At 43.5% G+C, this 18,831-nt stretch overlaps 38 non-coding genes across 38 annotated transcripts; all 38 read left to right on the top strand.

Annotated features, from left to right (window-relative positions):
• The first annotated feature begins 216 nt into the window (after positions 1–216).
• LOC137939913 (5S ribosomal RNA) lies at positions 217–335 on the top strand. The gene has a single exon (XR_011110216.1). It is a non-coding gene; the product is annotated as a 5S ribosomal RNA (ribosomal RNA).
• Positions 336–715: 380 nt separating this feature from the next.
• On the top strand, positions 716–834 carry LOC137939912 (5S ribosomal RNA). Its single transcript, XR_011110215.1, has one exon. It is a non-coding gene; the product is annotated as a 5S ribosomal RNA (ribosomal RNA).
• Positions 835–1,214: 380 nt separating this feature from the next.
• On the top strand, positions 1,215–1,333 carry LOC137939911 (5S ribosomal RNA). The gene has a single exon (XR_011110214.1). It is a non-coding gene; the product is annotated as a 5S ribosomal RNA (ribosomal RNA).
• Positions 1,334–1,713: 380 nt separating this feature from the next.
• On the top strand, positions 1,714–1,832 carry LOC137939910 (5S ribosomal RNA). The gene has a single exon (XR_011110213.1). It is a non-coding gene; the product is annotated as a 5S ribosomal RNA (ribosomal RNA).
• Positions 1,833–2,212: 380 nt separating this feature from the next.
• Positions 2,213–2,331, top strand: LOC137939909 (5S ribosomal RNA). The gene has a single exon (XR_011110212.1). It is a non-coding gene; the product is annotated as a 5S ribosomal RNA (ribosomal RNA).
• A 380-nt stretch (positions 2,332–2,711) lies between these two features.
• On the top strand, positions 2,712–2,830 carry LOC137939908 (5S ribosomal RNA). The gene has a single exon (XR_011110211.1). It is a non-coding gene; the product is annotated as a 5S ribosomal RNA (ribosomal RNA).
• A 380-nt stretch (positions 2,831–3,210) lies between these two features.
• LOC137939907 (5S ribosomal RNA) lies at positions 3,211–3,329 on the top strand. Its single transcript, XR_011110210.1, has one exon. It is a non-coding gene; the product is annotated as a 5S ribosomal RNA (ribosomal RNA).
• A 380-nt stretch (positions 3,330–3,709) lies between these two features.
• On the top strand, positions 3,710–3,828 carry LOC137939905 (5S ribosomal RNA). The gene has a single exon (XR_011110208.1). It is a non-coding gene; the product is annotated as a 5S ribosomal RNA (ribosomal RNA).
• Positions 3,829–4,208: 380 nt separating this feature from the next.
• LOC137939904 (5S ribosomal RNA) lies at positions 4,209–4,327 on the top strand. The gene has a single exon (XR_011110207.1). It is a non-coding gene; the product is annotated as a 5S ribosomal RNA (ribosomal RNA).
• A 380-nt stretch (positions 4,328–4,707) lies between these two features.
• On the top strand, positions 4,708–4,826 carry LOC137939903 (5S ribosomal RNA). Its single transcript, XR_011110206.1, has one exon. It is a non-coding gene; the product is annotated as a 5S ribosomal RNA (ribosomal RNA).
• A 380-nt stretch (positions 4,827–5,206) lies between these two features.
• On the top strand, positions 5,207–5,325 carry LOC137939902 (5S ribosomal RNA). Its single transcript, XR_011110205.1, has one exon. It is a non-coding gene; the product is annotated as a 5S ribosomal RNA (ribosomal RNA).
• A 380-nt stretch (positions 5,326–5,705) lies between these two features.
• On the top strand, positions 5,706–5,824 carry LOC137939901 (5S ribosomal RNA). The gene has a single exon (XR_011110204.1). It is a non-coding gene; the product is annotated as a 5S ribosomal RNA (ribosomal RNA).
• Positions 5,825–6,204: 380 nt separating this feature from the next.
• LOC137939900 (5S ribosomal RNA) lies at positions 6,205–6,323 on the top strand. The gene has a single exon (XR_011110203.1). It is a non-coding gene; the product is annotated as a 5S ribosomal RNA (ribosomal RNA).
• Positions 6,324–6,703: 380 nt separating this feature from the next.
• On the top strand, positions 6,704–6,822 carry LOC137939899 (5S ribosomal RNA). The gene has a single exon (XR_011110202.1). It is a non-coding gene; the product is annotated as a 5S ribosomal RNA (ribosomal RNA).
• Positions 6,823–7,202: 380 nt separating this feature from the next.
• On the top strand, positions 7,203–7,321 carry LOC137939898 (5S ribosomal RNA). Its single transcript, XR_011110201.1, has one exon. It is a non-coding gene; the product is annotated as a 5S ribosomal RNA (ribosomal RNA).
• Positions 7,322–7,701: 380 nt separating this feature from the next.
• Positions 7,702–7,820, top strand: LOC137939897 (5S ribosomal RNA). Its single transcript, XR_011110200.1, has one exon. It is a non-coding gene; the product is annotated as a 5S ribosomal RNA (ribosomal RNA).
• Positions 7,821–8,200: 380 nt separating this feature from the next.
• Positions 8,201–8,319, top strand: LOC137939896 (5S ribosomal RNA). The gene has a single exon (XR_011110199.1). It is a non-coding gene; the product is annotated as a 5S ribosomal RNA (ribosomal RNA).
• Positions 8,320–8,699: 380 nt separating this feature from the next.
• Positions 8,700–8,818, top strand: LOC137939894 (5S ribosomal RNA). The gene has a single exon (XR_011110196.1). It is a non-coding gene; the product is annotated as a 5S ribosomal RNA (ribosomal RNA).
• Positions 8,819–9,198: 380 nt separating this feature from the next.
• Positions 9,199–9,317, top strand: LOC137939893 (5S ribosomal RNA). Its single transcript, XR_011110195.1, has one exon. It is a non-coding gene; the product is annotated as a 5S ribosomal RNA (ribosomal RNA).
• A 380-nt stretch (positions 9,318–9,697) lies between these two features.
• LOC137939892 (5S ribosomal RNA) lies at positions 9,698–9,816 on the top strand. The gene has a single exon (XR_011110194.1). It is a non-coding gene; the product is annotated as a 5S ribosomal RNA (ribosomal RNA).
• Positions 9,817–10,196: 380 nt separating this feature from the next.
• LOC137939891 (5S ribosomal RNA) lies at positions 10,197–10,315 on the top strand. The gene has a single exon (XR_011110193.1). It is a non-coding gene; the product is annotated as a 5S ribosomal RNA (ribosomal RNA).
• A 380-nt stretch (positions 10,316–10,695) lies between these two features.
• LOC137939890 (5S ribosomal RNA) lies at positions 10,696–10,814 on the top strand. Its single transcript, XR_011110192.1, has one exon. It is a non-coding gene; the product is annotated as a 5S ribosomal RNA (ribosomal RNA).
• Positions 10,815–11,194: 380 nt separating this feature from the next.
• Positions 11,195–11,313, top strand: LOC137939889 (5S ribosomal RNA). The gene has a single exon (XR_011110191.1). It is a non-coding gene; the product is annotated as a 5S ribosomal RNA (ribosomal RNA).
• Positions 11,314–11,693: 380 nt separating this feature from the next.
• On the top strand, positions 11,694–11,812 carry LOC137939888 (5S ribosomal RNA). The gene has a single exon (XR_011110190.1). It is a non-coding gene; the product is annotated as a 5S ribosomal RNA (ribosomal RNA).
• A 380-nt stretch (positions 11,813–12,192) lies between these two features.
• Positions 12,193–12,311, top strand: LOC137939887 (5S ribosomal RNA). Its single transcript, XR_011110189.1, has one exon. It is a non-coding gene; the product is annotated as a 5S ribosomal RNA (ribosomal RNA).
• Positions 12,312–12,691: 380 nt separating this feature from the next.
• Positions 12,692–12,810, top strand: LOC137939885 (5S ribosomal RNA). The gene has a single exon (XR_011110188.1). It is a non-coding gene; the product is annotated as a 5S ribosomal RNA (ribosomal RNA).
• A 380-nt stretch (positions 12,811–13,190) lies between these two features.
• Positions 13,191–13,309, top strand: LOC137939884 (5S ribosomal RNA). Its single transcript, XR_011110187.1, has one exon. It is a non-coding gene; the product is annotated as a 5S ribosomal RNA (ribosomal RNA).
• A 379-nt stretch (positions 13,310–13,688) lies between these two features.
• On the top strand, positions 13,689–13,807 carry LOC137939882 (5S ribosomal RNA). The gene has a single exon (XR_011110185.1). It is a non-coding gene; the product is annotated as a 5S ribosomal RNA (ribosomal RNA).
• A 380-nt stretch (positions 13,808–14,187) lies between these two features.
• Positions 14,188–14,306, top strand: LOC137939881 (5S ribosomal RNA). Its single transcript, XR_011110184.1, has one exon. It is a non-coding gene; the product is annotated as a 5S ribosomal RNA (ribosomal RNA).
• Positions 14,307–14,687: 381 nt separating this feature from the next.
• LOC137939880 (5S ribosomal RNA) lies at positions 14,688–14,806 on the top strand. The gene has a single exon (XR_011110183.1). It is a non-coding gene; the product is annotated as a 5S ribosomal RNA (ribosomal RNA).
• Positions 14,807–15,186: 380 nt separating this feature from the next.
• On the top strand, positions 15,187–15,305 carry LOC137939879 (5S ribosomal RNA). Its single transcript, XR_011110182.1, has one exon. It is a non-coding gene; the product is annotated as a 5S ribosomal RNA (ribosomal RNA).
• A 380-nt stretch (positions 15,306–15,685) lies between these two features.
• Positions 15,686–15,804, top strand: LOC137939878 (5S ribosomal RNA). Its single transcript, XR_011110181.1, has one exon. It is a non-coding gene; the product is annotated as a 5S ribosomal RNA (ribosomal RNA).
• A 380-nt stretch (positions 15,805–16,184) lies between these two features.
• On the top strand, positions 16,185–16,303 carry LOC137939877 (5S ribosomal RNA). Its single transcript, XR_011110180.1, has one exon. It is a non-coding gene; the product is annotated as a 5S ribosomal RNA (ribosomal RNA).
• Positions 16,304–16,683: 380 nt separating this feature from the next.
• Positions 16,684–16,802, top strand: LOC137939876 (5S ribosomal RNA). The gene has a single exon (XR_011110179.1). It is a non-coding gene; the product is annotated as a 5S ribosomal RNA (ribosomal RNA).
• A 380-nt stretch (positions 16,803–17,182) lies between these two features.
• On the top strand, positions 17,183–17,301 carry LOC137939875 (5S ribosomal RNA). The gene has a single exon (XR_011110178.1). It is a non-coding gene; the product is annotated as a 5S ribosomal RNA (ribosomal RNA).
• A 380-nt stretch (positions 17,302–17,681) lies between these two features.
• On the top strand, positions 17,682–17,800 carry LOC137939874 (5S ribosomal RNA). Its single transcript, XR_011110177.1, has one exon. It is a non-coding gene; the product is annotated as a 5S ribosomal RNA (ribosomal RNA).
• A 380-nt stretch (positions 17,801–18,180) lies between these two features.
• On the top strand, positions 18,181–18,299 carry LOC137939873 (5S ribosomal RNA). The gene has a single exon (XR_011110176.1). It is a non-coding gene; the product is annotated as a 5S ribosomal RNA (ribosomal RNA).
• Positions 18,300–18,679: 380 nt separating this feature from the next.
• Positions 18,680–18,798, top strand: LOC137939871 (5S ribosomal RNA). The gene has a single exon (XR_011110174.1). It is a non-coding gene; the product is annotated as a 5S ribosomal RNA (ribosomal RNA).
• The last annotated feature ends 33 nt before the right edge of the window (positions 18,799–18,831 follow it).

Genomic DNA, 18,831 nt, shown 5'->3' with positions numbered 1-18,831 from the left:
AAAAGTATGATTTTGATTTGTTTAACCCGTCATGAATGCAGTTCGGTTCAGTTTTATTGTTTAATGGCGCTCATTGTCAAAATTTTTTATATATCTCGATTTTTGCGTGAGTTGGATTTTAATTTTCTATTTTATTTGATGTAGGAATGTGGAAAAGAACGTGGGGGAGAGTGAAGCCGGGGAAGGGATTGGTAGGATGGAGAGGGTAACAGAAACGGGTGCGATCATACCAGCACTAATGCACCGGATCCCATCAGAACTCCGAAGTTAAGCGCGCTTGGGCGAGAGTAGTACTAGGATGGGTGACCTCCTGGGAAGTCCTCGTGTTGCACCCCTTTTTTTTTTTTTGCCCTTTGTTCCTGTGCTGCCTGCTAATTTGCCCCTCACAAGGCCGCGGTTAGGGGCGGCGAAACACGTTTTTGCACATACAGTTTGTTTTATGTTTTTTAAGGGTTCGAATCGTTCGGGTAGAAGAGCAGGAGGAAAAAGGAAAAAAAAAAAAAGTATGATTTTGATTTGTTTAACCCGTCATGAATGCAGTTCGGTTCAGTTTTATTGTTTAATGGCGCTCATTGTCAAAATTTTTTATATATCTCGATTTTTGCGTGAGTTGGATTTTAATTTTCTATTTTATTTGATGTAGGAATGTGGAAAAGAACGTGGGGGAGAGTGAAGCCGGGGAAGGGATTGGTAGGATGGAGAGGGTAACAGAAACGGGTGCGATCATACCAGCACTAATGCACCGGATCCCATCAGAACTCCGAAGTTAAGCGCGCTTGGGCGAGAGTAGTACTAGGATGGGTGACCTCCTGGGAAGTCCTCGTGTTGCACCCCTTTTTTTTTTTTTGCCCTTTGTTCCTGTGCTGCCTGCTAATTTGCCCCTCACAAGGCCGCGGTTAGGGGCGGCGAAACACGTTTTTGCACATACAGTTTGTTTTATGTTTTTTAAGGGTTCGAATCGTTCGGGTAGAAGAGCAGGAGGAAAAAGGAAAAAAAAAAAAAGTATGATTTTGATTTGTTTAACCCGTCATGAATGCAGTTCGGTTCAGTTTTATTGTTTAATGGCGCTCATTGTCAAAATTTTTTATATATCTCGATTTTTGCGTGAGTTGGATTTTAATTTTCTATTTTATTTGATGTAGGAATGTGGAAAAGAACGTGGGGGAGAGTGAAGCCGGGGAAGGGATTGGTAGGATGGAGAGGGTAACAGAAACGGGTGCGATCATACCAGCACTAATGCACCGGATCCCATCAGAACTCCGAAGTTAAGCGCGCTTGGGCGAGAGTAGTACTAGGATGGGTGACCTCCTGGGAAGTCCTCGTGTTGCACCCCTTTTTTTTTTTTTGCCCTTTGTTCCTGTGCTGCCTGCTAATTTGCCCCTCACAAGGCCGCGGTTAGGGGCGGCGAAACACGTTTTTGCACATACAGTTTGTTTTATGTTTTTTAAGGGTTCGAATCGTTCGGGTAGAAGAGCAGGAGGAAAAAGGAAAAAAAAAAAAAGTATGATTTTGATTTGTTTAACCCGTCATGAATGCAGTTCGGTTCAGTTTTATTGTTTAATGGCGCTCATTGTCAAAATTTTTTATATATCTCGATTTTTGCGTGAGTTGGATTTTAATTTTCTATTTTATTTGATGTAGGAATGTGGAAAAGAACGTGGGGGAGAGTGAAGCCGGGGAAGGGATTGGTAGGATGGAGAGGGTAACAGAAACGGGTGCGATCATACCAGCACTAATGCACCGGATCCCATCAGAACTCCGAAGTTAAGCGCGCTTGGGCGAGAGTAGTACTAGGATGGGTGACCTCCTGGGAAGTCCTCGTGTTGCACCCCTTTTTTTTTTTTTGCCCTTTGTTCCTGTGCTGCCTGCTAATTTGCCCCTCACAAGGCCGCGGTTAGGGGCGGCGAAACACGTTTTTGCACATACAGTTTGTTTTATGTTTTTTAAGGGTTCGAATCGTTCGGGTAGAAGAGCAGGAGGAAAAAGGAAAAAAAAAAAAAGTATGATTTTGATTTGTTTAACCCGTCATGAATGCAGTTCGGTTCAGTTTTATTGTTTAATGGCGCTCATTGTCAAAATTTTTTATATATCTCGATTTTTGCGTGAGTTGGATTTTAATTTTCTATTTTATTTGATGTAGGAATGTGGAAAAGAACGTGGGGGAGAGTGAAGCCGGGGAAGGGATTGGTAGGATGGAGAGGGTAACAGAAACGGGTGCGATCATACCAGCACTAATGCACCGGATCCCATCAGAACTCCGAAGTTAAGCGCGCTTGGGCGAGAGTAGTACTAGGATGGGTGACCTCCTGGGAAGTCCTCGTGTTGCACCCCTTTTTTTTTTTTTGCCCTTTGTTCCTGTGCTGCCTGCTAATTTGCCCCTCACAAGGCCGCGGTTAGGGGCGGCGAAACACGTTTTTGCACATACAGTTTGTTTTATGTTTTTTAAGGGTTCGAATCGTTCGGGTAGAAGAGCAGGAGGAAAAAGGAAAAAAAAAAAAAGTATGATTTTGATTTGTTTAACCCGTCATGAATGCAGTTCGGTTCAGTTTTATTGTTTAATGGCGCTCATTGTCAAAATTTTTTATATATCTCGATTTTTGCGTGAGTTGGATTTTAATTTTCTATTTTATTTGATGTAGGAATGTGGAAAAGAACGTGGGGGAGAGTGAAGCCGGGGAAGGGATTGGTAGGATGGAGAGGGTAACAGAAACGGGTGCGATCATACCAGCACTAATGCACCGGATCCCATCAGAACTCCGAAGTTAAGCGCGCTTGGGCGAGAGTAGTACTAGGATGGGTGACCTCCTGGGAAGTCCTCGTGTTGCACCCCTTTTTTTTTTTTTGCCCTTTGTTCCTGTGCTGCCTGCTAATTTGCCCCTCACAAGGCCGCGGTTAGGGGCGGCGAAACACGTTTTTGCACATACAGTTTGTTTTATGTTTTTTAAGGGTTCGAATCGTTCGGGTAGAAGAGCAGGAGGAAAAAGGAAAAAAAAAAAAAGTATGATTTTGATTTGTTTAACCCGTCATGAATGCAGTTCGGTTCAGTTTTATTGTTTAATGGCGCTCATTGTCAAAATTTTTTATATATCTCGATTTTTGCGTGAGTTGGATTTTAATTTTCTATTTTATTTGATGTAGGAATGTGGAAAAGAACGTGGGGGAGAGTGAAGCCGGGGAAGGGATTGGTAGGATGGAGAGGGTAACAGAAACGGGTGCGATCATACCAGCACTAATGCACCGGATCCCATCAGAACTCCGAAGTTAAGCGCGCTTGGGCGAGAGTAGTACTAGGATGGGTGACCTCCTGGGAAGTCCTCGTGTTGCACCCCTTTTTTTTTTTTTGCCCTTTGTTCCTGTGCTGCCTGCTAATTTGCCCCTCACAAGGCCGCGGTTAGGGGCGGCGAAACACGTTTTTGCACATACAGTTTGTTTTATGTTTTTTAAGGGTTCGAATCGTTCGGGTAGAAGAGCAGGAGGAAAAAGGAAAAAAAAAAAAAGTATGATTTTGATTTGTTTAACCCGTCATGAATGCAGTTCGGTTCAGTTTTATTGTTTAATGGCGCTCATTGTCAAAATTTTTTATATATCTCGATTTTTGCGTGAGTTGGATTTTAATTTTCTATTTTATTTGATGTAGGAATGTGGAAAAGAACGTGGGGGAGAGTGAAGCCGGGGAAGGGATTGGTAGGATGGAGAGGGTAACAGAAACGGGTGCGATCATACCAGCACTAATGCACCGGATCCCATCAGAACTCCGAAGTTAAGCGCGCTTGGGCGAGAGTAGTACTAGGATGGGTGACCTCCTGGGAAGTCCTCGTGTTGCACCCCTTTTTTTTTTTTTGCCCTTTGTTCCTGTGCTGCCTGCTAATTTGCCCCTCACAAGGCCGCGGTTAGGGGCGGCGAAACACGTTTTTGCACATACAGTTTGTTTTATGTTTTTTAAGGGTTCGAATCGTTCGGGTAGAAGAGCAGGAGGAAAAAGGAAAAAAAAAAAAAGTATGATTTTGATTTGTTTAACCCGTCATGAATGCAGTTCGGTTCAGTTTTATTGTTTAATGGCGCTCATTGTCAAAATTTTTTATATATCTCGATTTTTGCGTGAGTTGGATTTTAATTTTCTATTTTATTTGATGTAGGAATGTGGAAAAGAACGTGGGGGAGAGTGAAGCCGGGGAAGGGATTGGTAGGATGGAGAGGGTAACAGAAACGGGTGCGATCATACCAGCACTAATGCACCGGATCCCATCAGAACTCCGAAGTTAAGCGCGCTTGGGCGAGAGTAGTACTAGGATGGGTGACCTCCTGGGAAGTCCTCGTGTTGCACCCCTTTTTTTTTTTTTGCCCTTTGTTCCTGTGCTGCCTGCTAATTTGCCCCTCACAAGGCCGCGGTTAGGGGCGGCGAAACACGTTTTTGCACATACAGTTTGTTTTATGTTTTTTAAGGGTTCGAATCGTTCGGGTAGAAGAGCAGGAGGAAAAAGGAAAAAAAAAAAAAGTATGATTTTGATTTGTTTAACCCGTCATGAATGCAGTTCGGTTCAGTTTTATTGTTTAATGGCGCTCATTGTCAAAATTTTTTATATATCTCGATTTTTGCGTGAGTTGGATTTTAATTTTCTATTTTATTTGATGTAGGAATGTGGAAAAGAACGTGGGGGAGAGTGAAGCCGGGGAAGGGATTGGTAGGATGGAGAGGGTAACAGAAACGGGTGCGATCATACCAGCACTAATGCACCGGATCCCATCAGAACTCCGAAGTTAAGCGCGCTTGGGCGAGAGTAGTACTAGGATGGGTGACCTCCTGGGAAGTCCTCGTGTTGCACCCCTTTTTTTTTTTTTGCCCTTTGTTCCTGTGCTGCCTGCTAATTTGCCCCTCACAAGGCCGCGGTTAGGGGCGGCGAAACACGTTTTTGCACATACAGTTTGTTTTATGTTTTTTAAGGGTTCGAATCGTTCGGGTAGAAGAGCAGGAGGAAAAAGGAAAAAAAAAAAAAGTATGATTTTGATTTGTTTAACCCGTCATGAATGCAGTTCGGTTCAGTTTTATTGTTTAATGGCGCTCATTGTCAAAATTTTTTATATATCTCGATTTTTGCGTGAGTTGGATTTTAATTTTCTATTTTATTTGATGTAGGAATGTGGAAAAGAACGTGGGGGAGAGTGAAGCCGGGGAAGGGATTGGTAGGATGGAGAGGGTAACAGAAACGGGTGCGATCATACCAGCACTAATGCACCGGATCCCATCAGAACTCCGAAGTTAAGCGCGCTTGGGCGAGAGTAGTACTAGGATGGGTGACCTCCTGGGAAGTCCTCGTGTTGCACCCCTTTTTTTTTTTTTGCCCTTTGTTCCTGTGCTGCCTGCTAATTTGCCCCTCACAAGGCCGCGGTTAGGGGCGGCGAAACACGTTTTTGCACATACAGTTTGTTTTATGTTTTTTAAGGGTTCGAATCGTTCGGGTAGAAGAGCAGGAGGAAAAAGGAAAAAAAAAAAAAGTATGATTTTGATTTGTTTAACCCGTCATGAATGCAGTTCGGTTCAGTTTTATTGTTTAATGGCGCTCATTGTCAAAATTTTTTATATATCTCGATTTTTGCGTGAGTTGGATTTTAATTTTCTATTTTATTTGATGTAGGAATGTGGAAAAGAACGTGGGGGAGAGTGAAGCCGGGGAAGGGATTGGTAGGATGGAGAGGGTAACAGAAACGGGTGCGATCATACCAGCACTAATGCACCGGATCCCATCAGAACTCCGAAGTTAAGCGCGCTTGGGCGAGAGTAGTACTAGGATGGGTGACCTCCTGGGAAGTCCTCGTGTTGCACCCCTTTTTTTTTTTTTGCCCTTTGTTCCTGTGCTGCCTGCTAATTTGCCCCTCACAAGGCCGCGGTTAGGGGCGGCGAAACACGTTTTTGCACATACAGTTTGTTTTATGTTTTTTAAGGGTTCGAATCGTTCGGGTAGAAGAGCAGGAGGAAAAAGGAAAAAAAAAAAAAGTATGATTTTGATTTGTTTAACCCGTCATGAATGCAGTTCGGTTCAGTTTTATTGTTTAATGGCGCTCATTGTCAAAATTTTTTATATATCTCGATTTTTGCGTGAGTTGGATTTTAATTTTCTATTTTATTTGATGTAGGAATGTGGAAAAGAACGTGGGGGAGAGTGAAGCCGGGGAAGGGATTGGTAGGATGGAGAGGGTAACAGAAACGGGTGCGATCATACCAGCACTAATGCACCGGATCCCATCAGAACTCCGAAGTTAAGCGCGCTTGGGCGAGAGTAGTACTAGGATGGGTGACCTCCTGGGAAGTCCTCGTGTTGCACCCCTTTTTTTTTTTTTGCCCTTTGTTCCTGTGCTGCCTGCTAATTTGCCCCTCACAAGGCCGCGGTTAGGGGCGGCGAAACACGTTTTTGCACATACAGTTTGTTTTATGTTTTTTAAGGGTTCGAATCGTTCGGGTAGAAGAGCAGGAGGAAAAAGGAAAAAAAAAAAAAGTATGATTTTGATTTGTTTAACCCGTCATGAATGCAGTTCGGTTCAGTTTTATTGTTTAATGGCGCTCATTGTCAAAATTTTTTATATATCTCGATTTTTGCGTGAGTTGGATTTTAATTTTCTATTTTATTTGATGTAGGAATGTGGAAAAGAACGTGGGGGAGAGTGAAGCCGGGGAAGGGATTGGTAGGATGGAGAGGGTAACAGAAACGGGTGCGATCATACCAGCACTAATGCACCGGATCCCATCAGAACTCCGAAGTTAAGCGCGCTTGGGCGAGAGTAGTACTAGGATGGGTGACCTCCTGGGAAGTCCTCGTGTTGCACCCCTTTTTTTTTTTTTGCCCTTTGTTCCTGTGCTGCCTGCTAATTTGCCCCTCACAAGGCCGCGGTTAGGGGCGGCGAAACACGTTTTTGCACATACAGTTTGTTTTATGTTTTTTAAGGGTTCGAATCGTTCGGGTAGAAGAGCAGGAGGAAAAAGGAAAAAAAAAAAAAGTATGATTTTGATTTGTTTAACCCGTCATGAATGCAGTTCGGTTCAGTTTTATTGTTTAATGGCGCTCATTGTCAAAATTTTTTATATATCTCGATTTTTGCGTGAGTTGGATTTTAATTTTCTATTTTATTTGATGTAGGAATGTGGAAAAGAACGTGGGGGAGAGTGAAGCCGGGGAAGGGATTGGTAGGATGGAGAGGGTAACAGAAACGGGTGCGATCATACCAGCACTAATGCACCGGATCCCATCAGAACTCCGAAGTTAAGCGCGCTTGGGCGAGAGTAGTACTAGGATGGGTGACCTCCTGGGAAGTCCTCGTGTTGCACCCCTTTTTTTTTTTTTGCCCTTTGTTCCTGTGCTGCCTGCTAATTTGCCCCTCACAAGGCCGCGGTTAGGGGCGGCGAAACACGTTTTTGCACATACAGTTTGTTTTATGTTTTTTAAGGGTTCGAATCGTTCGGGTAGAAGAGCAGGAGGAAAAAGGAAAAAAAAAAAAAGTATGATTTTGATTTGTTTAACCCGTCATGAATGCAGTTCGGTTCAGTTTTATTGTTTAATGGCGCTCATTGTCAAAATTTTTTATATATCTCGATTTTTGCGTGAGTTGGATTTTAATTTTCTATTTTATTTGATGTAGGAATGTGGAAAAGAACGTGGGGGAGAGTGAAGCCGGGGAAGGGATTGGTAGGATGGAGAGGGTAACAGAAACGGGTGCGATCATACCAGCACTAATGCACCGGATCCCATCAGAACTCCGAAGTTAAGCGCGCTTGGGCGAGAGTAGTACTAGGATGGGTGACCTCCTGGGAAGTCCTCGTGTTGCACCCCTTTTTTTTTTTTTGCCCTTTGTTCCTGTGCTGCCTGCTAATTTGCCCCTCACAAGGCCGCGGTTAGGGGCGGCGAAACACGTTTTTGCACATACAGTTTGTTTTATGTTTTTTAAGGGTTCGAATCGTTCGGGTAGAAGAGCAGGAGGAAAAAGGAAAAAAAAAAAAAGTATGATTTTGATTTGTTTAACCCGTCATGAATGCAGTTCGGTTCAGTTTTATTGTTTAATGGCGCTCATTGTCAAAATTTTTTATATATCTCGATTTTTGCGTGAGTTGGATTTTAATTTTCTATTTTATTTGATGTAGGAATGTGGAAAAGAACGTGGGGGAGAGTGAAGCCGGGGAAGGGATTGGTAGGATGGAGAGGGTAACAGAAACGGGTGCGATCATACCAGCACTAATGCACCGGATCCCATCAGAACTCCGAAGTTAAGCGCGCTTGGGCGAGAGTAGTACTAGGATGGGTGACCTCCTGGGAAGTCCTCGTGTTGCACCCCTTTTTTTTTTTTTGCCCTTTGTTCCTGTGCTGCCTGCTAATTTGCCCCTCACAAGGCCGCGGTTAGGGGCGGCGAAACACGTTTTTGCACATACAGTTTGTTTTATGTTTTTTAAGGGTTCGAATCGTTCGGGTAGAAGAGCAGGAGGAAAAAGGAAAAAAAAAAAAAGTATGATTTTGATTTGTTTAACCCGTCATGAATGCAGTTCGGTTCAGTTTTATTGTTTAATGGCGCTCATTGTCAAAATTTTTTATATATCTCGATTTTTGCGTGAGTTGGATTTTAATTTTCTATTTTATTTGATGTAGGAATGTGGAAAAGAACGTGGGGGAGAGTGAAGCCGGGGAAGGGATTGGTAGGATGGAGAGGGTAACAGAAACGGGTGCGATCATACCAGCACTAATGCACCGGATCCCATCAGAACTCCGAAGTTAAGCGCGCTTGGGCGAGAGTAGTACTAGGATGGGTGACCTCCTGGGAAGTCCTCGTGTTGCACCCCTTTTTTTTTTTTTGCCCTTTGTTCCTGTGCTGCCTGCTAATTTGCCCCTCACAAGGCCGCGGTTAGGGGCGGCGAAACACGTTTTTGCACATACAGTTTGTTTTATGTTTTTTAAGGGTTCGAATCGTTCGGGTAGAAGAGCAGGAGGAAAAAGGAAAAAAAAAAAAAGTATGATTTTGATTTGTTTAACCCGTCATGAATGCAGTTCGGTTCAGTTTTATTGTTTAATGGCGCTCATTGTCAAAATTTTTTATATATCTCGATTTTTGCGTGAGTTGGATTTTAATTTTCTATTTTATTTGATGTAGGAATGTGGAAAAGAACGTGGGGGAGAGTGAAGCCGGGGAAGGGATTGGTAGGATGGAGAGGGTAACAGAAACGGGTGCGATCATACCAGCACTAATGCACCGGATCCCATCAGAACTCCGAAGTTAAGCGCGCTTGGGCGAGAGTAGTACTAGGATGGGTGACCTCCTGGGAAGTCCTCGTGTTGCACCCCTTTTTTTTTTTTTGCCCTTTGTTCCTGTGCTGCCTGCTAATTTGCCCCTCACAAGGCCGCGGTTAGGGGCGGCGAAACACGTTTTTGCACATACAGTTTGTTTTATGTTTTTTAAGGGTTCGAATCGTTCGGGTAGAAGAGCAGGAGGAAAAAGGAAAAAAAAAAAAAGTATGATTTTGATTTGTTTAACCCGTCATGAATGCAGTTCGGTTCAGTTTTATTGTTTAATGGCGCTCATTGTCAAAATTTTTTATATATCTCGATTTTTGCGTGAGTTGGATTTTAATTTTCTATTTTATTTGATGTAGGAATGTGGAAAAGAACGTGGGGGAGAGTGAAGCCGGGGAAGGGATTGGTAGGATGGAGAGGGTAACAGAAACGGGTGCGATCATACCAGCACTAATGCACCGGATCCCATCAGAACTCCGAAGTTAAGCGCGCTTGGGCGAGAGTAGTACTAGGATGGGTGACCTCCTGGGAAGTCCTCGTGTTGCACCCCTTTTTTTTTTTTTGCCCTTTGTTCCTGTGCTGCCTGCTAATTTGCCCCTCACAAGGCCGCGGTTAGGGGCGGCGAAACACGTTTTTGCACATACAGTTTGTTTTATGTTTTTTAAGGGTTCGAATCGTTCGGGTAGAAGAGCAGGAGGAAAAAGGAAAAAAAAAAAAAGTATGATTTTGATTTGTTTAACCCGTCATGAATGCAGTTCGGTTCAGTTTTATTGTTTAATGGCGCTCATTGTCAAAATTTTTTATATATCTCGATTTTTGCGTGAGTTGGATTTTAATTTTCTATTTTATTTGATGTAGGAATGTGGAAAAGAACGTGGGGGAGAGTGAAGCCGGGGAAGGGATTGGTAGGATGGAGAGGGTAACAGAAACGGGTGCGATCATACCAGCACTAATGCACCGGATCCCATCAGAACTCCGAAGTTAAGCGCGCTTGGGCGAGAGTAGTACTAGGATGGGTGACCTCCTGGGAAGTCCTCGTGTTGCACCCCTTTTTTTTTTTTTGCCCTTTGTTCCTGTGCTGCCTGCTAATTTGCCCCTCACAAGGCCGCGGTTAGGGGCGGCGAAACACGTTTTTGCACATACAGTTTGTTTTATGTTTTTTAAGGGTTCGAATCGTTCGGGTAGAAGAGCAGGAGGAAAAAGGAAAAAAAAAAAAAGTATGATTTTGATTTGTTTAACCCGTCATGAATGCAGTTCGGTTCAGTTTTATTGTTTAATGGCGCTCATTGTCAAAATTTTTTATATATCTCGATTTTTGCGTGAGTTGGATTTTAATTTTCTATTTTATTTGATGTAGGAATGTGGAAAAGAACGTGGGGGAGAGTGAAGCCGGGGAAGGGATTGGTAGGATGGAGAGGGTAACAGAAACGGGTGCGATCATACCAGCACTAATGCACCGGATCCCATCAGAACTCCGAAGTTAAGCGCGCTTGGGCGAGAGTAGTACTAGGATGGGTGACCTCCTGGGAAGTCCTCGTGTTGCACCCCTTTTTTTTTTTTTGCCCTTTGTTCCTGTGCTGCCTGCTAATTTGCCCCTCACAAGGCCGCGGTTAGGGGCGGCGAAACACGTTTTTGCACATACAGTTTGTTTTATGTTTTTTAAGGGTTCGAATCGTTCGGGTAGAAGAGCAGGAGGAAAAAGGAAAAAAAAAAAAAGTATGATTTTGATTTGTTTAACCCGTCATGAATGCAGTTCGGTTCAGTTTTATTGTTTAATGGCGCTCATTGTCAAAATTTTTTATATATCTCGATTTTTGCGTGAGTTGGATTTTAATTTTCTATTTTATTTGATGTAGGAATGTGGAAAAGAACGTGGGGGAGAGTGAAGCCGGGGAAGGGATTGGTAGGATGGAGAGGGTAACAGAAACGGGTGCGATCATACCAGCACTAATGCACCGGATCCCATCAGAACTCCGAAGTTAAGCGCGCTTGGGCGAGAGTAGTACTAGGATGGGTGACCTCCTGGGAAGTCCTCGTGTTGCACCCCTTTTTTTTTTTTTGCCCTTTGTTCCTGTGCTGCCTGCTAATTTGCCCCTCACAAGGCCGCGGTTAGGGGCGGCGAAACACGTTTTTGCACATACAGTTTGTTTTATGTTTTTTAAGGGTTCGAATCGTTCGGGTAGAAGAGCAGGAGGAAAAAGGAAAAAAAAAAAAAGTATGATTTTGATTTGTTTAACCCGTCATGAATGCAGTTCGGTTCAGTTTTATTGTTTAATGGCGCTCATTGTCAAAATTTTTTATATATCTCGATTTTTGCGTGAGTTGGATTTTAATTTTCTATTTTATTTGATGTAGGAATGTGGAAAAGAACGTGGGGGAGAGTGAAGCCGGGGAAGGGATTGGTAGGATGGAGAGGGTAACAGAAACGGGTGCGATCATACCAGCACTAATGCACCGGATCCCATCAGAACTCCGAAGTTAAGCGCGCTTGGGCGAGAGTAGTACTAGGATGGGTGACCTCCTGGGAAGTCCTCGTGTTGCACCCCTTTTTTTTTTTTTGCCCTTTGTTCCTGTGCTGCCTGCTAATTTGCCCCTCACAAGGCCGCGGTTAGGGGCGGCGAAACACGTTTTTGCACATACAGTTTGTTTTATGTTTTTTAAGGGTTCGAATCGTTCGGGTAGAAGAGCAGGAGGAAAAAGGAAAAAAAAAAAAAGTATGATTTTGATTTGTTTAACCCGTCATGAATGCAGTTCGGTTCAGTTTTATTGTTTAATGGCGCTCATTGTCAAAATTTTTTATATATCTCGATTTTTGCGTGAGTTGGATTTTAATTTTCTATTTTATTTGATGTAGGAATGTGGAAAAGAACGTGGGGGAGAGTGAAGCCGGGGAAGGGATTGGTAGGATGGAGAGGGTAACAGAAACGGGTGCGATCATACCAGCACTAATGCACCGGATCCCATCAGAACTCCGAAGTTAAGCGCGCTTGGGCGAGAGTAGTACTAGGATGGGTGACCTCCTGGGAAGTCCTCGTGTTGCACCCCTTTTTTTTTTTTTGCCCTTTGTTCCTGTGCTGCCTGCTAATTTGCCCCTCACAAGGCCGCGGTTAGGGGCGGCGAAACACGTTTTTGCACATACAGTTTGTTTTATGTTTTTTAAGGGTTCGAATCGTTCGGGTAGAAGAGCAGGAGGAAAAAGGAAAAAAAAAAAAAGTATGATTTTGATTTGTTTAACCCGTCATGAATGCAGTTCGGTTCAGTTTTATTGTTTAATGGCGCTCATTGTCAAAATTTTTTATATATCTCGATTTTTGCGTGAGTTGGATTTTAATTTTCTATTTTATTTGATGTAGGAATGTGGAAAAGAACGTGGGGGAGAGTGAAGCCGGGGAAGGGATTGGTAGGATGGAGAGGGTAACAGAAACGGGTGCGATCATACCAGCACTAATGCACCGGATCCCATCAGAACTCCGAAGTTAAGCGCGCTTGGGCGAGAGTAGTACTAGGATGGGTGACCTCCTGGGAAGTCCTCGTGTTGCACCCCTTTTTTTTTTTTTGCCCTTTGTTCCTGTGCTGCCTGCTAATTTGCCCCTCACAAGGCCGCGGTTAGGGGCGGCGAAACACGTTTTTGCACATACAGTTTGTTTTATGTTTTTTAAGGGTTCGAATCGTTCGGGTAGAAGAGCAGGAGGAAAAAGGAAAAAAAAAAAAAGTATGATTTTGATTTGTTTAACCCGTCATGAATGCAGTTCGGTTCAGTTTTATTGTTTAATGGCGCTCATTGTCAAAATTTTTTATATATCTCGATTTTTGCGTGAGTTGGATTTTAATTTTCTATTTTATTTGATGTAGGAATGTGGAAAAGAACGTGGGGGAGAGTGAAGCCGGGGAAGGGATTGGTAGGATGGAGAGGGTAACAGAAACGGGTGCGATCATACCAGCACTAATGCACCGGATCCCATCAGAACTCCGAAGTTAAGCGCGCTTGGGCGAGAGTAGTACTAGGATGGGTGACCTCCTGGGAAGTCCTCGTGTTGCACCCCTTTTTTTTTTTTTGCCCTTTGTTCCTGTGCTGCCTGCTAATTTGCCCCTCACAAGGCCGCGGTTAGGGGCGGCGAAACACGTTTTTGCACATACAGTTTGTTTTATGTTTTTTAAGGGTTCGAATCGTTCGGGTAGAAGAGCAGGAGGAAAAAGGAAAAAAAAAAAAGTATGATTTTGATTTGTTTAACCCGTCATGAATGCAGTTCGGTTCAGTTTTATTGTTTAATGGCGCTCATTGTCAAAATTTTTTATATATCTCGATTTTTGCGTGAGTTGGATTTTAATTTTCTATTTTATTTGATGTAGGAATGTGGAAAAGAACGTGGGGGAGAGTGAAGCCGGGGAAGGGATTGGTAGGATGGAGAGGGTAACAGAAACGGGTGCGATCATACCAGCACTAATGCACCGGATCCCATCAGAACTCCGAAGTTAAGCGCGCTTGGGCGAGAGTAGTACTAGGATGGGTGACCTCCTGGGAAGTCCTCGTGTTGCACCCCTTTTTTTTTTTTTGCCCTTTGTTCCTGTGCTGCCTGCTAATTTGCCCCTCACAAGGCCGCGGTTAGGGGCGGCGAAACACGTTTTTGCACATACAGTTTGTTTTATGTTTTTTAAGGGTTCGAATCGTTCGGGTAGAAGAGCAGGAGGAAAAAGGAAAAAAAAAAAAAGTATGATTTTGATTTGTTTAACCCGTCATGAATGCAGTTCGGTTCAGTTTTATTGTTTAATGGCGCTCATTGTCAAAATTTTTTATATATCTCGATTTTTGCGTGAGTTGGATTTTAATTTTCTATTTTATTTGATGTAGGAATGTGGAAAAGAACGTGGGGGAGAGTGAAGCCGGGGAAGGGATTGGTAGGATGGAGAGGGTAACAGAAACGGGTGCGATCATACCAGCACTAATGCACCGGATCCCATCAGAACTCCGAAGTTAAGCGCGCTTGGGCGAGAGTAGTACTAGGATGGGTGACCTCCTGGGAAGTCCTCGTGTTGCACCCCTTTTTTTTTTTTTGCCCTTTGTTCCTGTGCTGCCTGCTAATTTGCCCCTCACAAGGCCGCGGTTAGGGGCGGCGAAACACGTTTTTGCACATACAGTTTGTTTTATGTTTTTTAAGGGTTCGAATCGTTCGGGTAGAAGAGCAGGAGGAAAAAGGAAAAAAAAAAAAAGTATGATTTTGATTTGTTTAACCCGTCATGAATGCGAGTTCGGTTCAGTTTTATTGTTTAATGGCGCTCATTGTCAAAATTTTTTATATATCTCGATTTTTGCGTGAGTTGGATTTTAATTTTCTATTTTATTTGATGTAGGAATGTGGAAAAGAACGTGGGGGAGAGTGAAGCCGGGGAAGGGATTGGTAGGATGGAGAGGGTAACAGAAACGGGTGCGATCATACCAGCACTAATGCACCGGATCCCATCAGAACTCCGAAGTTAAGCGCGCTTGGGCGAGAGTAGTACTAGGATGGGTGACCTCCTGGGAAGTCCTCGTGTTGCACCCCTTTTTTTTTTTTTGCCCTTTGTTCCTGTGCTGCCTGCTAATTTGCCCCTCACAAGGCCGCGGTTAGGGGCGGCGAAACACGTTTTTGCACATACAGTTTGTTTTATGTTTTTTAAGGGTTCGAATCGTTCGGGTAGAAGAGCAGGAGGAAAAAGGAAAAAAAAAAAAAGTATGATTTTGATTTGTTTAACCCGTCATGAATGCAGTTCGGTTCAGTTTTATTGTTTAATGGCGCTCATTGTCAAAATTTTTTATATATCTCGATTTTTGCGTGAGTTGGATTTTAATTTTCTATTTTATTTGATGTAGGAATGTGGAAAAGAACGTGGGGGAGAGTGAAGCCGGGGAAGGGATTGGTAGGATGGAGAGGGTAACAGAAACGGGTGCGATCATACCAGCACTAATGCACCGGATCCCATCAGAACTCCGAAGTTAAGCGCGCTTGGGCGAGAGTAGTACTAGGATGGGTGACCTCCTGGGAAGTCCTCGTGTTGCACCCCTTTTTTTTTTTTTGCCCTTTGTTCCTGTGCTGCCTGCTAATTTGCCCCTCACAAGGCCGCGGTTAGGGGCGGCGAAACACGTTTTTGCACATACAGTTTGTTTTATGTTTTTTAAGGGTTCGAATCGTTCGGGTAGAAGAGCAGGAGGAAAAAGGAAAAAAAAAAAAAGTATGATTTTGATTTGTTTAACCCGTCATGAATGCAGTTCGGTTCAGTTTTATTGTTTAATGGCGCTCATTGTCAAAATTTTTTATATATCTCGATTTTTGCGTGAGTTGGATTTTAATTTTCTATTTTATTTGATGTAGGAATGTGGAAAAGAACGTGGGGGAGAGTGAAGCCGGGGAAGGGATTGGTAGGATGGAGAGGGTAACAGAAACGGGTGCGATCATACCAGCACTAATGCACCGGATCCCATCAGAACTCCGAAGTTAAGCGCGCTTGGGCGAGAGTAGTACTAGGATGGGTGACCTCCTGGGAAGTCCTCGTGTTGCACCCCTTTTTTTTTTTTTGCCCTTTGTTCCTGTGCTGCCTGCTAATTTGCCCCTCACAAGGCCGCGGTTAGGGGCGGCGAAACACGTTTTTGCACATACAGTTTGTTTTATGTTTTTTAAGGGTTCGAATCGTTCGGGTAGAAGAGCAGGAGGAAAAAGGAAAAAAAAAAAAAGTATGATTTTGATTTGTTTAACCCGTCATGAATGCAGTTCGGTTCAGTTTTATTGTTTAATGGCGCTCATTGTCAAAATTTTTTATATATCTCGATTTTTGCGTGAGTTGGATTTTAATTTTCTATTTTATTTGATGTAGGAATGTGGAAAAGAACGTGGGGGAGAGTGAAGCCGGGGAAGGGATTGGTAGGATGGAGAGGGTAACAGAAACGGGTGCGATCATACCAGCACTAATGCACCGGATCCCATCAGAACTCCGAAGTTAAGCGCGCTTGGGCGAGAGTAGTACTAGGATGGGTGACCTCCTGGGAAGTCCTCGTGTTGCACCCCTTTTTTTTTTTTTGCCCTTCGTTCCTGTGCTGCCTGCTAATTTGCCCCTCACAAGGCCGCGGTTAGGGGCGGCGAAACACGTTTTTGCACATACAGTTTGTTTTATGTTTTTTAAGGGTTCGAATCGTTCGGGTAGAAGAGCAGGAGGAAAAAGGAAAAAAAAAAAAAGTATGATTTTGATTTGTTTAACCCGTCATGAATGCAGTTCGGTTCAGTTTTATTGTTTAATGGCGCTCATTGTCAAAATTTTTTATATATCTCGATTTTTGCGTGAGTTGGATTTTAATTTTCTATTTTATTTGATGTAGGAATGTGGAAAAGAACGTGGGGGAGAGTGAAGCCGGGGAAGGGATTGGTAGGATGGAGAGGGTAACAGAAACGGGTGCGATCATACCAGCACTAATGCACCGGATCCCATCAGAACTCCGAAGTTAAGCGCGCTTGGGCGAGAGTAGTACTAGGATGGGTGACCTCCTGGGAAGTCCTCGTGTTGCACCCCTTTTTTTTTTTTTGCCCTTTGTTCCTGTGCTGCCTGCTAATTTGCCCCTCACAAGGCCGCGGTTAGGGGCGGCGAAACACGTTTTTGCACATACAGTTTGTTTTATGTTTTTTAAGGGTTCGAATCGTTCGGGTAGAAGAGCAGGAGGAAAAAGGAAAAAAAAAAAAAGTATGATTTTGATTTGTTTAACCCGTCATGAATGCAGTTCGGTTCAGTTTTATTGTTTAATGGCGCTCATTGTCAAAATTTTTTATATATCTCGATTTTTGCGTGAGTTGGATTTTAATTTTCTATTTTATTTGATGTAGGAATGTGGAAAAGAACGTGGGGGAGAGTGAAGCCGGGGAAGGGATTGGTAGGATGGAGAGGGTAACAGAAACGGGTGCGATCATACCAGCACTAATGCACCGGATCCCATCAGAACTCCGAAGTTAAGCGCGCTTGGGCGAGAGTAGTACTAGGATGGGTGACCTCCTGGGAAGTCCTCGTGTTGCACCCCTTTTTTTTTTTTTGCCCTTCGTTCCTGTGCTGCCTGCTAATTTGCCCCTCACAAGGCCGCGGTTAGGGGCGGCGAAACACGTTTTTGCACATACAGTTTGTTTTATGTTTTTTAAGGGTTCGAATCGTTCGGGTAGAAGAGCAGGAGGAAAAAGGAAAAAAAAAAAAAGTATGATTTTGATTTGTTTAACCCGTCATGAATGCAGTTCGGTTCAGTTTTATTGTTTAATGGCGCTCATTGTCAAAATTTTTTATATATCTCGATTTTTGCGTGAGTTGGATTTTAATTTTCTATTTTATTTGATGTAGGAATGTGGAAAAGAACGTGGGGGAGAGTGAAGCCGGGGAAGGGATTGGTAGGATGGAGAGGGTAACAGAAACGGGTGCGATCATACCAGCACTAATGCACCGGATCCCATCAGAACTCCGAAGTTAAGCGCGCTTGGGCGAGAGTAGTACTAGGATGGGTGACCTCCTGGGAAGTCCTCGTGTTGCACCCCTTTTTTTTTTTTTGCCCTTCGTTCCTGTGCTGCCTGCTAATTTGCCCCTCACAAGGCCGCGGTTAGGGGCGGCGAAACACGTTTTTGCACATACAGTTTGTTTTATGTTTTTTAAGGGTTCGAATCGTTCGGGTAGAAGAGCAGGAGGAAAAAGGAAAAAAAAAAAAAGTATGATTTTGATTTGTTTAACCCGTCATGAATGCAGTTCGGTTCAGTTTTATTGTTTAATGGCGCTCATTGTCAAAATTTTTTATATATCTCGATTTTTGCGTGAGTTGGATTTTAATTTTCTATTTTATTTGATGTAGGAATGTGGAAAAGAACGTGGGGGAGAGTGAAGCCGGGGAAGGGATTGGTAGGATGGAGAGGGTAACAGAAACGGGTGCGATCATACCAGCACTAATGCACCGGATCCCATCAGAACTCCGAAGTTAAGCGCGCTTGGGCGAGAGTAGTACTAGGATGGGTGACCTCCTGGGAAGTCCTCGTGTTGCACCCCTTTTTTTTTTTTTGCCCTTCGTTCCTGTGCTGCCTGCTAATTTGCCCCTCACAAGGCCGCGGTTAGGGGCGGCGAAACACGTTTTTGCACATACAGTTTGTTTTATGTTTTTTAAGGGTTCGAATCGTTCGGGTAGAAGAGCAGGAGGAAAAAGGAAAAAAAAAAAAAGTATGATTTTGATTTGTTTAACCCGTCATGAATGCAGTTCGGTTCAGTTTTATTGTTTAATGGCGCTCATTGTCAAAATTTTTTATATATCTCGATTTTTGCGTGAGTTGGATTTTAATTTTCTATTTTATTTGATGTAGGAATGTGGAAAAGAACGTGGGGGAGAGTGAAGCCGGGGAAGGGATTGGTAGGATGGAGAGGGTAACAGAAACGGGTGCGATCATACCAGCACTAATGCACCGGATCCCATCAGAACTCCGAAGTTAAGCGCGCTTGGGCGAGAGTAGTACTAGGATGGGTGACCTCCTGGGAAGTCCTCGTGTTGCACCCCTTTTTTTTTTTTTGCCCTTCGTTCCTGTGCTGC

Source organism: Aristolochia californica, unplaced genomic scaffold (assembly GCF_029961685.1).
Source record: "Aristolochia californica isolate CCGP_79_NKW_82.1479 unplaced genomic scaffold, dmAriCali1.0.hap1 SCAF_89, whole genome shotgun sequence".
Classification (NCBI taxonomy): Eukaryota; Viridiplantae; Streptophyta; class Magnoliopsida; order Piperales; family Aristolochiaceae; genus Aristolochia; species Aristolochia californica.
This window is presented reverse-complemented; position numbering and strand designations above follow the sequence as displayed.